Source organism: Vulpes vulpes, unplaced genomic scaffold, assembly GCF_048418805.1.
Source record: "Vulpes vulpes isolate BD-2025 unplaced genomic scaffold, VulVul3 u000000657, whole genome shotgun sequence".
NCBI classification, from domain to species: Eukaryota; Metazoa; Chordata; class Mammalia; order Carnivora; family Canidae; genus Vulpes; species Vulpes vulpes.
In genome coordinates, this window is record NW_027325810.1 from 1938584 (window position 1) to 1955171 (window position 16588).

Consider the following 16588-nt stretch of genomic DNA (forward strand, 5'->3'; position numbering starts at 1 on the left):
CACCTGGGTGGCTCAGTGGGTTAAGCGTCTGCTTTCAGCTCGGGTCATGATCCCAGGGTCCTGGGATCAAGCCCCGCATCAGCCTCCTTGCTCAGCTGGGAGCCTAATTCTCCCTCTGCCTCTGCCTGCCACTGCCCCCGCTTATGCTCTCTTTCTGTCAAATATATAAAATCTTAAAAAAAAAAAAAAATGCCACGTCCTCCATTAAGCCTTCTCTGAACACCAGAGCAAGAAGGCCCTCTCTCCTCTGAACTCTCATCGCACATTGGCAAGAACCATTCATTTTAAGGTCCTGGTCCCTTTCTACCACACGCTTTCATTATTTGTGTATCTCTCGTATCTCCCCTGCTCAGTCACTGCCCTTGAGGAATGCTGCTTTGCTGAAATGGGTCCAGTATCCAAAGCACCACAAATTCCCAGTGGCATCCTCCAGGCTCATTTTATTTATTTATTTTTCATTTTATTTTTTTTAAAGATTATTTATTTATTCATGATAGACATAGAGAGAGAGAGAGAGAGAGAGAGAGAGGCAAGAGACACAGGCAGAGGGAGAAGCAGGCTCCATGCCGGGAGTCCGACATGGGACTCGATCCAGGGACTCCAGGATCGCGCCCTGGGCCAAAGGCAGGCGCTAAACCGCTGAGCCACCCAGGGATCCCCTCCAGGCTCATTTTAGAGGATTCCCATGCACACAAGGCACACAACTACCCCAGTGATGTCCCCTGGCCACTGTCCTCCACGAGGTTCCAGCACAGCCAAGGGCCAGTGACTGGGGAGCACCAGGATCCCACATTCTGGTAGGTCAATGGATCAAAGGCCGTAGCCATTTCCTTCCACTTTACATATAAGATGAAACTGAGCGGCAAAAACCAGCAGATTCAGGGACGAGAGCCACAGCCTCTGACTCTTCTGGGACTGTTCTCCGGGGAACAGCGCTCAGTCAGGGAAGCCCTTCTCTCGGGACAGGGGAGGGGGCTAGGGAGGACCTGTGCTCCTCATCTCAGGAGGATCCATCTTCCCCAGCACACTGGGTGTTGTCTGCTTCACCTGTTCGGTCAGACGACTGTCCTCTTGCTTCAGGTGGCAGACGCAGCCAACAACTGTCGCCCTAGGGTCTTGAACGATCCAATCTCCTGCAACCTGGGGAGACACGGGATTGAGGCTCAGGAAAGAGGCGGCGCGGCCTGCAACAAGGCAGACACGAAGGCACATGCAGAAGGGCCCCCAACCTCTCCTTCCAGGCCCTCTGCACAGGGGCCTTCGCTGGGCGGGCTCCTATGGAGTCTCCCCTGCTTGCCCCTGGGCGACCTCCTGGTGACCCTGACTTCCCTGGTACTGGCTCCACCCTCACACTCACAGCCCCTGACCCCCTGGTCCCGGCTGGACCCACACTCACAGCCCCTGCACCCTGGTATCCGCTGTACCCACAATCACAGCCCCTGCCCCCCTGTCCCAGCTGCACCCACACCCACAGTCCTACCCCCCTGTCCCGGCTGCACCCACACTCACAGCCCCTGCCTCCTGGTACCCGCTGCACCCACACCCACAGCCCCTGCCCCCTGTCCCAGCTGCACCCACACTCACAGCCCTGCCCCCTGTCCCGGCTGCACCCACACTCACAGCCCCTGACCCCCTGGTCCCGGCTGCACCCACGCCCACAGCCCCTGCACCCTGGTACCCGCTGCACCCACGCCACAGCCCTGTACCCTGGTACCCGCTGCACCCACGCCCACAGCCCTGCACCCTGGTACCTGCTGCACCCACGCCCACAGCCCTGCACCCTGGTACCCGCTGCACCCACACCCACAGCCCCTGCCCCCGTCCCCGCTGCACCCACACTCACAGCCCTGCACCCTGGTACCCGCTGCACCCACACCCACAGCCCCTGCTCCCGTCCCCGCTGCACCCACACTCACAGCCCTGCACCCTGGTACCCACTGCACCCACGCCCACAGCCCCTGCACCCTGGTACCCGCTGCACCCACGCCCACAGCCCTGCACCCTGGTACCCGCTGCACCCACACCCACAGCCCTGACCCCTGTCCCGGCTGCACCCACGCCCACAGCCCTGCACCCTGGTACCCGCTGCACCCACACCCACAGCCCTGACCCCTGTCTCGGCTGCACCCACACCCACAGCCCCTGCCCCCTGCCCCCGCTGCACCCACACCCCGGCGCTGCTCCTGCTGCCGCCCTGTGCCCTCTGCCCCTCGGCCCGGCCCGAACACGGAGGCAGGAGGACGCGATGTCCAGCCCCAGGCACTGCGCTGGGTCCCACGGGCGCCGCTTCCATCGCCCGGAGCTGGATCTCGGCAAGGCCTCCAGGGCCCCAGGCGGGACCCCCCGGACCCCCCCGCCCCCCACCCGGGGAGGGACCGGCCACGGAGCCCGGCCGCTACCGCACAGACCGAGACCCGAGACCCGCCCCGCGCTGCAGCCCGGCCTCCGCGGGAGACGCTCCGCCCACCGCGGCGCATGCGCAGCTTCCTCGGCGGCGGCACAGCCCCGCGGGCGCTGGAGCTCGCGACCAGCAGGGGGCGACTCGAGCCCGCCTCCCCGCTCGCCCGGAGCCGCGTCCCCCGGCGGGGGGGGGGGGGGGAGCGGGGGACGGGGGAGGGAGAGACGGAGGGGAGGAGGGGAAGAGGGAGGGGAGGAGGGAGGAGAGATGGAGAGAGGGAGAGACGGAGGGAGGGAGGGCAGGAGGGAGACAGGGAAGGAAGGAGGGAGGGAGAGATGGAGGGAGGGAGAGACGGAGGGGAGGAGGGAGAGGAGGAGGGACAGATGGAGGGAGGGAGGGCAGGAGGGAGAGAGGGAAGGGAGGAGGGAGGGAGAGATGGAGGGAGGGAGAGACGGAGGGAGGGAGGGAGAGGAGGAGGGACAGATGGAGGGAGGGAGGGCAGGAGGGAGAGAGGGAAGGGAGGAGGGAGGGAGAGATGGAGGGAGGGAGAGACGGAGGGGAGGGGAGGAGGGTGGAGAGATGGAGAGAGGGAGAGACGGAGGGAGGGAGGGCAGGAGGGAGAGAGGGAAGGGAGGAGGGAGGAAGAGATGGAGGGAGGGAGAGATGGAGGGAGGGAGAGACGGAGGGGAGGAGGGAGAGGAGGAGGGAGGGAGAGATGGAGGGAGGGGGGAGGGAGGGAGGGAGGGGAGGAGGGAGGGCCGGCACCTGACCCAGCAGAAATGAGGGCAGGAGGGACGGAGGAGAAGCGCCAGGCTCCGGGAGAAAGCAGCGCAGACACAGGCCCCTGCGCGACTCCGGACGCCCACCCCCCTCCGGCTCTGCGGCCTCGGGCCCGGCCTGCTGCTGAGGCTGCAGATCCCAAAGGGAGAAGAGGGAAGGCCGCCTCCGGGTTCTCCTGCCCCCACGGGTGGACCTTGGCACCTACCATCAGCCCCTCAGCTCTCTCCCCAGGAGCTCCCGGAGGCGCAGCACTGACCTCCACCTGCAGCCTGCGGAAATCCTGCGCTTCTGTTCACAGCACAGCCCCTGGGGCTCAGCCCAAAGGGACGTGGAGTGGGATCTTCCCAGAAGGCCTGCGCCGCCCTCCCGGAGGGATCCCGGGGAGGAGGGGGCCGCTGCTGAGAGGTCCTGGGGACCCCCCACTGCAGTTTCCCTCCTGCGCCTGAGGCCAGGGAGCCCTGGGCACTGTCTTCTCCCCTGTGGCCCAAAGGCAAGTCCGCCTCTAGCCCACGCCCCCTTGTGAGAATTAGCTCAGGCTGGGTCCTGGGATCTACCTGACTTCAGGGCCAGGGGCCTGGTATAGGGCACAACCTGCCCAAACTGCATCGTGCTAGTCCCCATGGAGGGTAGAAACTCAGACTGTCTCTGATCAGTCAGACGTCCGCTTGTCCACCTCTACACTCCAGGACAGCGACTGTCCCTACAAGAACATAACGCTTCTTACTCCATCAGGCGACCCACAACTCCTGTGCCTCCCTCTAAAGCCTCTGGCCCTGCAACTGATGGAGTGTACAGGGCAGCTTCAGAAAGCCGGCGGCCTTTCCCCCACTATCTGGCACGTCCCCGCCAGGATGGTTGACCTCCCTGTGTTCAGCTCCTGGGGACAGTCCTCACTGCCTGACTACACCTGCCATGCTCTTTTTATATCTCTAAAACCAGGAGCCGCTCTCGGGGATGCCTTCTTTCTTCCCAAACGCTTGCCTCTGGCTGAGCCCCTGGTCTTCATGACCTTTGGCTTGCCAGTGGTTTCTTAGATATAATACTGAAAGTACAAGCAACCACAAAAATTAGGTAAATTGGACTTCATCAAAAGTAAATACTTTTGTGCTTCAAAGAACACTATCAGGAAAGTGACAAGACAACCCACAGAATGGGACAATATATTTGCAGATCATGTATCTGAACAATTTTTAAAAATATTTATTTATTTATTTATTTATTTATTTATTTATTTATTTATCTATCTATTTATTTAAGAGAGAGCGAGCACCAGTGGGAAGGAGAGGCAGAGGGAGAGGGAGAAGCAGACTCCCCACTAAGCAAGGAGCCCAACGACGTGGGAGTCACGTAGATCCCAGGACCCCAGGATCATGATCTGAGCTGAAGGCAGACACTTAACTGACTGAGCCACCCAGGTGCCCCGCAAATCATATATCTGATAAGGGACTTGTATCTAGAATATACAAATAACCCTTACAACTCAATAATATGAAGACAAGTAACCCAATTAAAAATGGGCAAAGGATCCGAACAGGCATTTCTCCAAAGATATACAAATAGACAATAGACACATGAAAAGATAGCCAACATCACTAATCAGAGAAATGCAAGTCAAAACCATAATAAGATACCACTTCACACCTACTGGGATGGCTATAATCAAAAAGACAGATAATGACAAGTGGCAACAAAAATGTAGGAGAAACCGATTGGAGGGGAGGTTACACAATTCTGTGAACATACTAAAAACCATTTAATTGTATGGTTAAATAGACTTCACTTTAAATAGGTGAATTTTATGGTATGTGAATCTCAACAAAGCTGTCACAAAAAAAGAAAAAAGGATTCAGAGGCCAGCTGAAGGCAGTTCCACTGACTACGTTTGGGATAATTTGCAAATTACGTAATAATAATAATAGTAATGTGTTATAACCCATTGAGTAAAATATGAATCTGTTGCACTTAATGATATAAGAAGGCAGAGAAAATTTGATGAGTAGCAGGATATATACGTAGTCTCACAGCTCCTCCCTGAAAAATATTTATTACTTACAAAGGGAAAAATATTCACTTTATAGAAAGAAACTTAGCAGACATCACCTCACTCAAATGATCAAAGTTAACGTCACCAATAATGGGATGAATAAAAATCATGCCCCATCCGAAAGGATGCAATAAGAGAATTGAGCACCCTCAGTGGTGTTCCTGCCAAAGGTGCATAATCTGAATTGAACCAGGAGAAAATAACAGACAAACCCATACTGACGGACATCATACGTAGTAACTGGCCATGGAAGTCAAGAAAAGCCTGGAACTGCTACGGATTGACGGATTGACGGATTGACGAGGAATAAGGAGACAATGCGGCATGTGATCTTGGCTGAGTCTTCGTGTTACAGAGATATTGTCAGGACAGCTGGCAAACATTAATGAGATCTGAGTAGTCCGTGGTGATAATGTTGATTTTATTATTTTGAGGATTGCATTATGATTATGGGGAGATTGTCCTTGTTTGTTGGAAATACAAAATAAAGCATATGTCAGGAATTTATACTCAAATGGGTCCAGGGCAGGTGAGTTCTTCATATCTGACCACTTTTCTGTAAGTTTCTGTTTTGCTTAAAAGAAAGCAAGAAACCATAATGCCTATAAAATAACTGGCCCATACTTTTCAAAAAATGTCTATATTACAAAAACGTAAAAGAAATCGAACTGTTTCCAGCTAATGGAAACTAAAAACTCAAAAACTAAATGCAATGAGTGATATTGAATTAGATCCTGGACCAGAAAAATATAATAAAGAACATTATTGGGGGCACCTGGATGGCTCAGTGGTTGAGCATCTGCCTTCATCCAGGTCTTGCTTGACCCCGGGGTCCTGAGCTCAAGTCCACTTTGGGCTCCCTGCATGGAGCCTGCTTCTCCCTCTGCCTGTGTCTCTGCCTCTCTCTGTGTCTCTGATGAATAAATAAATAAACTCTTTAAAAAAATTAATAAAGGACATTATTGGCACAAGTGGCAAATTTTGAATAAGGTCTGAAGAGTATATGATAGCATGTTAAACGTCCTGATTTTCATCATTTTTGCTCAGGTAGTGAAGGACTTCCTTCTTCGGAAATATAAGGGGGCATGGTATCTGCCACTTACTCTGTAATACTTCAATAACAATAATTTTATAAATATATAGGGGAAGAGAAAGATAAAGCAAATGCAGCTTTACTGGAGTTTACTGGAGTTCTTTGTACTCTTCTTGTAACTTTTAAAATTATTTGAAACTAAAGCTTTTAAAATAATGTTTAAAAATAAGATGAGGGGATCCCTGGGTGGCTCAGTGGTTTAGCACCTGCCTTTGGCCCAGGGTGTGATCCTGGGGTCCCGGGATCAAGTCCCACATCAGGCTCCCTGCACGAGCCTGCTTCTCCCTCTGCCTGTGTCTCTGCCTCTCTCTCCCCCTATGTCTATCATGAATAAATAAATAAAATCTTTAAAAAAGATGAAATATAAAACCTGATGCATAAGAATGAAAAGCACAAGCACAAAAAACAATGTGTATTCTGTGAGGAAGTGTAATAACAGAAACATACACAGGACACACAATTCAATGGTTCCTTATGGAGTAGGGGGTGGTGCGGGGAGGGAAATGGGAGTGTGTCCGCTCAAGAGAACAAATAAAAGTCTTTTAAAGACTGGAGGCGGGGTGTCCAGAGGGACAAAAGCCAAATTTCTACCTCAAACTTCTGAGGAATAAGGCGGAATAAGAGGGGAGGCAAGCATGAAGAAGGGAATCATACAAACACACACTGTTTTGTGTTTTATCTTTAATGTTTGGGGATTGTTGGAATTGTTTTGTGATACAAAATACTTTCATCTATTATTTATATAATCTTCGATATAGAGGAAAGATGGAACACCCACATAATGTGATCTAGGTAGCTGTTAAAAGTGAGATAGAGGGGTGCCTGGGTGGCTCAGTCTGTTAAGTGGCTGCCTTCTGCTGGGGTCAGGATGGGGTCCTGGGAGCAGCCCCTCCTGAGGCTCCTGGCCCCGCCAGGAGTCTGCTTCTCACTTTCCCTTATTCCGTGCACCTACTCTCTCTCTCAAATAAATTTTAAAGATATTTTTTAAAAACTGAGATAGAGTTACATCCACTGATATATAAGAATGTCATGGCCTATTCTTAGTTTTTTTTTTTTTTCAATGGGAACGAACTTGCACAGTGGCAGCAATAGTATAAAACGTTGATGAAAAACACACAGTTTGCACACGCACCGTTGTACCTATCAGCTGTGCGACTTGTGGAAGGAGGATTAAGGGGGAGGACTCAGATACATTTCAGCCGGGTTATTTTACCATGAGTTTCTGTTAACAAAAATGTTAAGCACGTAATGCATGAATATAGTCTCATTACGGGAAAAAAATCAAGTAATATATGTATGGTTTTAAGATACATATCACTGTAGCTGAGGTAAGGAATTGTTTCTTAAAGGACAACTGATTTTTTAAAAGGAAATGTAAGTTCCTTTTTAACCAAACACTACTTAAAACACTAATGGTTATGTTGTCACGCCCTTATTAATCCTGCAACAGCTTAAAATAGTGCTTATGCTCAATGAGGAAGTCGTGGTTTTCAACTCCGTTGAATGGAAGGTAAGAGTCTCACCTTCCGGGACTTCCCACCGACTGCCCCTCCAAACCCCCAAAGCCCTCCAGCTACCCGGCCTGTGAACCCGAAGGTCCCTGTGTCCTCCCTTAGCTTCTACCTGACAAACTCCTGCCTGAGGCTGTCAGGGCATCACGTCCCCTGGAAAGTCTTACCTTTCTCCAGGCAGGAAAAGGAACCTTCAGTCCTTTTCTGCCCCAGCCTCACCACTCTACCCACCATCCCCGCACCCTCTCCACCCTCCCCACGTTTCCCCGGTCTCATCTCCCTTCTACCTAAAGGGCTCAGCACTTTGCGGGGTAGCTGCTCTGGGGCCCGCTCCGCAGAGGCTTGTGGTGTGGGGAAAAGCTTCAAGGCGGTGCGGCGATGTATTCAGAGCAGCAAAACCGTCCCTACCCTGCTGGCCTATAAGGATCCTAAGGAAATAATCCCCCTAAAGGAGAAAAGTATCTATTTGAAGGTTTTGGTTTGAGCATCACTCTGATGCTCAACAGCTGGACACACCAGAATATTTAACAGTTGAATGGTTAAAGTAAATTGCAGAGTCACAGAATATCTCTCGGCCCTGAGGACCCTAGCGCGTGGCAAGTATTTAGGTGAGACCTCAAGTAGAAAATGCAAAATACAGGACGTCTGGTGGCTCAGTGGTTGGGCTCAGGCCGTGATCCAGGGGTCCCGGATCGAGTCCGCATCGGGGTCCCCGCAGGGAGCCTGCTCCTCCCTCTGCCTGTGTCTCTGCCTCTCTCTCTGGGTCTCTCATGAATAAATAAAATCTTTTTTTAAAAAGATCCAAGAAGGTGATGGATTTAGGTTTGGGCACTAGGATTTTTCTCCCCCCCCCCCCTTTAATTCTATTAGTGTTGTTCTAACTGACTAGTGTGCAGAGGCGTTTAAAGGAGGCTCAACATTGTCCATTCGATTTAAAAGCAGGTATTTCCAGCCAGGGGCCGGCCTTTCAGTCCTGAGATGCAGCGACTGCAGCCGCGAGCGGCCAGCGAGGGCGGCACCGGGGTTCCAGGGTCTTTTGCTGGGGAGCCGGGACCTCCGAGTGCACCTGGACGGGAGCGCAGGCCAGGACCCCTCGCCACGTCCCCGGAGACTACCTCCCGCCCGCGACGCGCACGTCCGCGCGAGCCCAGGCGGCGAGAACCGGGAGGGTGGTCCCGGCCGGACCCGAGGCGCCCCGGCCCGCGCGCAGCCTCCCCGCTCCCCGCCCTCCCGGCGGCCTCCAGCCTCCTCCCTCCCGCTCCCCGGCCCGGTCGGCCACCGCCCCCCACGCGCACACGGACGCGCACACGCGGACACGCGCACACGGACGCGCACACGGACACGTGCACACACACAGATGCGCACACACACACACAGGCGCGCGCGGACACACACACAGACGCACACAGAGACGCGCACACTCACACCTCTCCCCCAGCGGGACCCCCAGCACTGCCTTCCCAACCACCATCTCCCCAAGGATTCGTAATTATTGCAATTTTTGCCCCAGAGGAGCGACCCTAAAGGAGGAGCCTCCTCTGGAAAATCAGTAGGACCCAACCCGGGGGCCCGGCTTTCGTGGAGGTGGAGGTGGGGACGTCGCCGGAGCATCTCCCGCTCAGCATCTCCGCTCCATCGCCCCAGACGGCGCGGGCCTCGCCCTCGGGGACTCCGAGGCTGCGGAAAGGAGGGGCAGGTCCCTGGAGAAGGAATGATGCAACGTGAGGCCACTAGAGATGGACGAGGGTGGTGCCACCTGCACTTAGTGACGCGGAGCGCTATCCATCGTCTGTCCGTCTGTTTCCTGGGGTTTGGGGATCATCTGCCAAGGCCAGGATTCCAAATATTTAAAAAGATTTATTTATTTATTCATGAAAGACCCAGAGAGAGAGAGAGAGAGAGAGAGGCAGAGACGCAGGCAGAGGGAGAAGCAGGCTCCACGCAGGGAGCCTGACGTGGGACTCGATCCCGGGACCCCGGGGTCACGCCCTGGGCCCAAGGCAGGCGCTCCACTGCCGAGCCCCCGGGGCGCCCCAGGACTTCGGGGTGGAGAGCCCACTTGGCATCCCTCGCCACCCCCGGGAGTATCGGGGGAGGCGAGGAAAGGGGCTCAAGTGACAGATCGACGCGCCTTCTCCCCAGGCCGCAGCTCGGGGGCTCCGGGAGGGCGCGCGCTGCGCCAACACGGCCCTGGGGGAGCGCTGGCTCCGGGCCGCCCTCCCGGCTCTCCCTCCGCGCGCCCAGGCTCCGAGAGCGCGCGGCGCGGACCGTGATTAGTTTTGCACCAACGGCGCGATGGTCCCGCCGCGGAGGCCGCAGGTGTCTGCCTCGGGAAAGGACAGACTCGAGCTCTCGGCACGAAGGTGCGGCCCGTGGAGCTGTGCGCTCGCCTGAGAGCTCTCCTACCTGGCCGGACGGGAAGGTCGTTACAGATAAAAGGAACCGGGATGGAAACCCAGAAGTCGGTTCCCCAGATACGCCTGCGCCCGCGCGCACCTGCAGCCCCCGCGCGTTTTGCCGGGCGCTCGCGGACGGTGCATCGGACCCCTCGGGGCTCCGCGGCCGCCCCCTCGTTTCCAGGCCGAGGCGGGAAGCCGAGCGCATCCCCGCGCTCTGCAGAGGCCGGGTCCAGCCCCCGAGGCCGCAAGGTCCCCGCCGCAGCCCCGCGCCCGGCCCGCGGTACCGAGGCCCTGACCTCGCGCGGACCTCGTCGCCCCCTTGAGCTCCCCTGACCTGCCGTTGAACCCGCTAATCCGCCGAACCTCGCCCCGCGGGCTCCTCGGGCGGCCGCGCGCTAATTCCCACTGACCCCGCGCCCCCGCACCCCCACCCCCACCCCTGCGCTGCGCCTCCAGGCCGCCCGGTGCAGCCCACCTGTGCGCCAGGCCCGCGCTGCGCTCCCCCTCCTTTCCCCTGGGCTTGATTCGTTTGAGAATCCCCTCTGTGTCTCATGAATAAATACGTAAAATCTTTTTTAAAAAAGAATCCTGGGCAGCCCGGGTGGCTCAGTGGTTTGGTGCCACCTTCCGCCCAGGGCATGCTCCTGGGGTCCCTTGATCAAGTCCCGTGTCGGGCTCCTGCTTGGAGCCTGCTCCTCCCTCTGCCTGGGTCTCTGCCTCTCTCTGTGTGTCTCTCATGAATAAATAAATAAAATCTTAAAAAAAAAAAAAGAATCCTATCACACCCACAGAGATCCGAATTTTAGGTGACACACTGACATGGTGAGGCTGTCGGGAAGCGGACTCTCCTGGGTCACCCGGGGCGCAGGCAGGCGAGGGCAGCAGGGAGGGCAGAGGACAGACAGGTGGCTTCGGTCCTGCTTTTCTGTGCGGTCGCGGATGTCCGAGATGGGGCAAGAATTCGGGGCTTCCAGGATGGGGCTGAGGCTCTGGAGAGACACCTGCTTGTCATTTTATAACCCTTTGTGCCAGTTAGAGGTTTTTTTTTTTCCTCAGATGAATGTTGTCCTTCTTTAAAAAAAAAAAAAACTGTTTAAAAGTTAATGAAATTGATGCAAAACAAACATACATGAACAAAATCCCCACCCCGCACGCCCAAGGCATGGGATTGCATGTCTGTTTGGGAGCTTTTGTTTGTATGTTTGTTTTATTTTGTTTTGTCTTAGCCAACTCAACAAGAGAAATATGTGTTCCCCTTCTGGGATTTTCCTTTATTACAGAACCACTGAGGCTGCAGGAGAGCACCTCTTCAACGGCAGTTATTTTCAGAGGCCAGTTTCTAGTCACCAAAACAAACCTGGTCTGTGCATCTCTGCAAACTGCCAAGCAGGTGGGCGGGACCTTCTAGATCAACTTCGGAGATGCCCTGCCATGACTCCCCTTTGAACTTCACTATCCAAGGGAAGGTTAGCTGTCTCCAATAAAATAGGCTTCCTGACTGTGAGGATTTAGGTCTGTTTGGCTCAAAAATGTCCCGTAGTGTCCGGCCTTCTGTCCAGAAATAGTAATAGCTCAATAAACATTTGTCAGAGGAGGGATCTTCCAAAAAGTGTGCAGCTTCTAGAATATGGTTCCCAGTGGATATAAATTCTTAGCGACATTTGGGCGGGCGTGGGTAATCCGACAGGTGCCCTAAGGGACTATCTGGAGGGGGCCTTGGCTAGTGGTCAGGGCGTTCCCAAGATTGCAACAAAGGCCCAGCAGTCACCCAACATAGGCTGCAATGCAGCTCCTTGCCCTTCCACTTCTTTTTTTTTTTTTTTTAAGATTTTATTTATCCAATCATGAGACACAGAGAGAGAGAGGCAGAGACACAGGCAGAGGGAGAAGCAGGCTCCATGCAGGGAGCCTGATGTGGGACTCAATCCTGGGACTCCAGGATCATGCCCTGAGTCAGAGGCAGGCACTCAACCGCTGAGCCACCCAGGCGTCCCTGCCCTTCCACTTCTGAAGTCAGGAGCTGGAGAATACTTCCAGGGCCACCTGATGCTCAACCCCAGTTAACTCCCTTTTTGCGTGGCAGCCGGTGCCAGGCCATGCTGGTGGAGGGACCTGCCTGACCCAGAGAGCAAGGAAGCTTGGGAGGGGGGTGGGTGGAGAGGTAGAGGAGTCCCCAGAGCCAAGGAACTGCTGAAGGGGTGCCACACATCATGCCTCTGCAGCTTCCCTTTCCCCAACTTAGCTGTGATGCTGATGGCAAATGATCCTTCTTGGGACAAGGTCCAAGACGAGTGGGTTCCCGTGCTGGGGACTTGGGACCAACCCGGATGGTTGATGACCGTGAATGTGCAGTGCGGCAGCAGGCACTGCAGAGACAAAAAGAACCGTGTCTCTGGGGCAAGTCACTGCAGGCAAGCTCTCAGGCACAAAGTAGGGGAGGGACAAAGGAGCAGCTGTCCTTGATGGAGACGTCAAAACAAAACTCCTAGGGGACCTGGGTGGCTGAGACGGTTGGGTCTCTGGCTTCAGCTCAGGTCAGGATCCCAGGATCTGGGATCCAGCCCCAAGTCAGGCTCCCTGCTGGGCGAGGAGCCTGCTTCTCCTTCTGCCTGCGGATCCCCCTGCTTGCCTCTCTCTCTTTCTCTCTCTCCTCCCCCACCCCCGTCAAATTAAAAAACAAAACAAAACAACATGCCTCTTCAAACCTGTTCTAGCAACATTAAAAAAAATTGTTTCACTAGATTGATTTGAATTGAACCCCACACATCCAAAGGTGTAAGAGGATATAAAAGCCACCATTGGTGGCCTCCAGGCTGCTCCGCAAAGAGCCCAAGGAGCCACTCCTGGTCTGTCCGCACCAGGCCTGGTGGGAAATGAGGGAAGTGGAGGGGGGGGGCAGGACACTGCCTGTGGGGACCCCCTGCCTCTAGGCTGCAAGACTCAGATCCCTCTAGGGCTCCCTTTGCCATTCCTTCCTTCCCGGGCTGAGCCACCGGAGCTGGCTGGGGTTCTCCACCAGGGAAGGGGAGAATCTAGTTTGACGGCAGAGGCAAGGGTAGCACTTTCAACACCAAGAGCTCAGCAGTGTCCCTGCGCCTGGATAACTGAAAGCAGAGTTCTGGTCGGGGCCACACCGCCCACTGTCTTCTCTGAGCCCAATGTTTGCTTTTGAGAAACGTGAGGTTGGCTGAAAACACAGCTTTGCTATCCAGGGGCCCTGGCAGCGAGACGGTTTCTCCGGCACCCCCATCCTGACTCCACCTAGGCGGCTGGGGTTGAAGACCTGGAATCTGGGCTCCCAGCCCCCAGGTCAGACCACCTCCCCCTCCCCTCCCCCTCCCCATGCCTCCCCTTAGGCATGGCTAACGTCTTTGTTCTTTTACCCAGCCGGGAGGAAGAGAAAGCGGGTCCAACTTGTGCCGTGAGCTCTGGCTCTACGCCCTAAATGATGAAAGCTTACATTTGTCTTCCTCCGGCATCGGCACCCGCTGAGTGCCAGGTACCAGATCAAGTGCTCTACACAGATTAACTCACCCTCATAAGGACTCCAGGAGTTTGGCAGTAACATGATCCCTATTTAATGGATGAGGACGCTGAGGGACAGAAGTTAAACTGTCAGCAACTAGGTAGCGGTAGAACCAGGATTCCAGGGACGCCTGGGTGGCTCAGCGGTTGAGCTTCTGCGTTGGCTCAGGTCATGATCCTGGGGTCCCGCTTCTCCCTCTCCCTACGCCTCTGCTTCTCCCTGTGTGTCTCTTATGAATAAATAAATAAAATCTTAAAAAAAAAAAAAAAGAACCAGGATTCTAACCCAACCTAGTCAAGAGTCAAGGCTCTGAATCTTTACTCCAGAGCCTAGAATTCCTACAAGTCTCTCAGTCCAGCTGTCCCCTCTCACTGGGCGGGAGTGAAAGGAGGCTTGGAAGGTGACCCATCAGCCGGTGTATGGCCCATCATGAGCCTCGCCATGCTCCTCCAGCTGCTCTTCTGAGCTGCCAGTGGAACACCCCCAGCTAGGGGGGGACCCACACTCTCACAGGCAAGGTGGGAACCATCCAAATGTCTACCAATAATGAATGGGTGAGCACATGTGGGATAACCATACAGGGGGATGTTACTCAGCCATAAAAGGAGTAAAGCACTCATACATGCTACAGCGTGAATGAACCTTGAAACATTATGCTAAGTGAAAGAAGCCAGATATAAAGGTCAGTTATTATATGATTCCACTTATATGAAAAATCTAGAATAGGCAAATGCATATTTGGTGGCTGCTTAGGGCTGGGAGGGGGCGGTGTGGGCAGCTGGAGTGACGGCTAAAGGGGACAGGTTTCCTTCTGAGGTAATGAAAATGACCTAACATTGACGGTGGTGACAGCTGCACTGGACATCTGGACATACATTACGCACGTGAGTATTATCTGTGAAAATACTAAAAACTATTGGAGCGCGGTGTGTGGGTCGGGTACGCAGGCCGTATCTCAGGGAAGCCCACACCCGAACAGGAACAAAGCCGCACACAGTAAAGCCAGCGGCAGGCGACTCAGCTTCTGCTCCTCGGAGTCTGACACCCCAGGGCTCTTCTGGTCTCGGGAGAGGCCACAGCCGCCCTGGAAGGGGCCCACCGGCTGGCTGCCGTGCTGGGAGCCACCACATAGTGCCTGCCCCGAGTCCCGCGACAGTCCGGGGGAGCCCCGTTCTCAGAGCGAAGTGAGAGACAAAGGAAGGGGTTTTTGCCGTGGCAGTGCCCTCATCCCGCACCTGGGTTGAAGCCACACAACCTAGGGATGTGACCTCGGTCAGGTCCATTTCCTTCTCTGCAGAAGGGAGCAACCCAGTCCCACCCTAAGGGGTGTCGTGTCCCATCGATGACAGTGTCCGCGTTGCACAGTTTGGGGCACTTTGCCCTGTATCTCTTGCTAGATTGATTTAGAGAATGATCCAGATAAAATCAGAGTGTGGCGGGAGTGAGTGAATTTTGTTTATTAAGAAAGAATGAAATTTTTTAGAAGATTCTCTCAAGTCTCAAGTGTTTTCACGCGTTTACATTCCTCACCCAGCTGGGATGGTAATTTCCTAAGAAACACAAGTAAGCATGGGTGCTTCTGCCCCTGCGAGGAGAGGGCTGATGGAAAGTGGGGAATTTGGGAGCCACGGAGGGGAAGAGGAGGGAGAGAGGAGGGAGAGAAACGCCGGGAAGGGAGGAAGACTAGAGAACCGGAAGGAGAAAGGAAGCAGGAGGATGAAGTAGCAAACCATCAGAGAAGGGGCAAGGAAGGAAATTCAGAGTATCCCAGGGAAGAGGAACAGGACGCCAAGGAAGCTTCGGGGTGATCTGTCTAGAGAAAGCAGATGAGAAGATCAGCGATCAGGAGTCCCCCACCCCGCCAAGCCCCTGCCCCAGACCCTGGGGACACCCACTCTGCTCCACTGGCTGAGTCTACGTCCAGTGGCTGGCTGGCCAGTCGCCTCCGCTCTTGCCCTTAGGTGGCCTCTCAACAGAGTCCTGTGGGTGGGGGAGCTTTCCAGATCAGATTGAACACCTGCATGTTAGGCCCAGTTGTTCACCCTCTCTGATCCTCCTACCCCCAGACTGCCCCTACCTCCCAGACCTCTGCTGACTTCCCTCCTCCCCCACCCACCCGAAGTCCTGAGTGAAATAACCCTTTCTCATTCCCAGGATTACTGCATACTGACCACCCGAGACCTTGGCTCCTGGCTTTCATCCAGCAATGCCCGCTTCCCCGCCCTAGCCCAATGCAAGGGTTCCCAGCCAGGTTTCCCCTGGAAGCCCTTTAAATATCACGAACCCACTGGGGACCTGATCTGAAGTCATTGGACCTGAATTGAAGCCATTTGGTCAGCAGCCCAGCACTAGTGATTTTTTTCTAAGTGATTTAAAACATGGGAAGTTGAGAAATCCTTGGCCTCCTCCCTTTAAGCCTTCCTGGTGCTGGTCCAACGCCAGAGTCCAGGCAGGAGTTGCCTCCTGGTAGCCACTGGGTGGTAAGTACCGGGAGAGGTTATCAACCCTGCCATTGTCACTCCAGTGTGGTCCTCTTTACAAACTGGCCTAGACCCACAGCCTCCCCACCCCCACCCCCGGGCAGCTCTCCCCATGGGCCTCAGGACCCCCAGGATCAGGAAAGGCACCAGCGGGTGTACCAGACCTGGCATCCGGGTGTACCAGACCTGGCATCCGCAGATCTTGACAGCCCTAGAGCTGTCCCACCGCCTCCCTGGGATTCCTGCCTACACGGAAGAGGGGACAAAGCAAAGCAGGGGGGTGTTGCCTTGAGAGGCAAAGAAGTGAGAAATGGGGCAGTAGCTGGCCCTTCCCCACCTCACCCTGCACCAGCCCAT

General features: G+C 54.8%; 1 long non-coding RNA gene across 1 annotated transcript; it reads right to left on the bottom strand.

The window, feature by feature from the left end:
* Nucleotides 1-502: 502 nt before the first annotated feature.
* Nucleotides 503-2423, bottom strand: LOC140597505 (uncharacterized). The gene is made up of 2 exons (XR_011999339.1): nucleotides 2169-2423; nucleotides 503-1140 (listed from the first exon to the last, which is right to left on the bottom strand). It is a non-coding gene; the product is annotated as an uncharacterized lncRNA (long non-coding RNA).
* Between the last annotated feature and the right edge of the window lie 14165 nt (nucleotides 2424-16588).